The following is a 1,201-nucleotide window of genomic DNA, read 5'->3' as shown; positions in this document are numbered from 1 at the left end:
TTGCAACTTTTGCTAATTTTTCTTGCAACTTTTTGCAACTTTTGATACTTTCAAAAGCAACTTTCTCTGAGGACAGTAACTGTTATGTACAATTCATCCAAGTAGGGGAATGTAGATGTTGAAATTTTACATGCTTTCCGTATTAGTCTATTTAATGTTTCTTTATCTTGTTGTCTTGTGTTCCCGGCCCATGCTGTTAATGTTATACAAAAATTGATCATACTTTCTATGGTTGAATGGTAGAACATGGACATCAATGTTTTATCAACTTTAAAATACTTTAGCTTCCTTAGAAAAAAAAGTGTTTTGTTCACTTTTTTATGCAGGAGAGAAGTGTGGACACGCAAGTAAATCAAAGCATGAATGTACACAACTAGATCTATGTAGCACGACATGTGACAAACAAGTGTTTGTTTCTTCGGGGGCGACCCATTCGTTTTTAATCTTCAAGCGCGGCTGCATTGTCAGGTAAAGATATACACGTACCTAACGTCGATAGAACAGATAATACTCATGGAACTCGAGCATTTAGGGATGTACCAAAACAATGCGCCTATTATTATGAAAGAAAGGCAAAATCCCAATCCAAAAGAAAAGACAATCATCTCAAAATTAGCTGTGCTTTTTCCTACTTTTGAAAAGACGAAAAGATGGTTTTCAGCCACTTAGGCCCCATTTACACGTGCAGTTCATTGATCGACAAACTGTAGGATATCGAAATGATGGCGGGGATCCCGTCAACTTCCCGGTAAAACTGAGCGTGGAAACGAGAAATCCTCTCGATATTATAATTATATCGAAGGGTTCTCAGTCCAGCCACCAGATATATTTCCGACAGGTGAGCTGAAGGCCAGACGACGAGGCAGCGGCTTCTTTGATGTTGCCCTTCGCGGAGTTGAAAATGCATTCCAAAATGTTCCTAAAAATTGGTCAAACAAAAATTATTTTAAAAAAGATTTTCGTGATCGGCGACCCAAATATAGTCAAAATTACGCGCGGAACACAATTTAATGCCGGATTTCCATTTTTTTTTCTTTTTGGGGTGGAGGGGGTTGTTTGTTCATGTGTCTTTTGTGTGTTTTGTCAAGGACTGACACTTTAAGGATAAGGATAAAAAAAACTACGTCTAATTTCTCTCGTCGACAAACTTTCAGTTCAACAATGACCCAGATTTAATGTCTGTCGGTTAAACAGTCAGTTT

The sequence above is a fragment of the Aplysia californica genome, unplaced genomic scaffold, assembly GCF_000002075.1.
Source record: "Aplysia californica isolate F4 #8 unplaced genomic scaffold, AplCal3.0 scaffold00095, whole genome shotgun sequence".
NCBI lineage: Eukaryota > Metazoa > Mollusca > Gastropoda > Aplysiida > Aplysiidae > Aplysia > Aplysia californica.
This window is presented reverse-complemented; position numbering follows the sequence as displayed.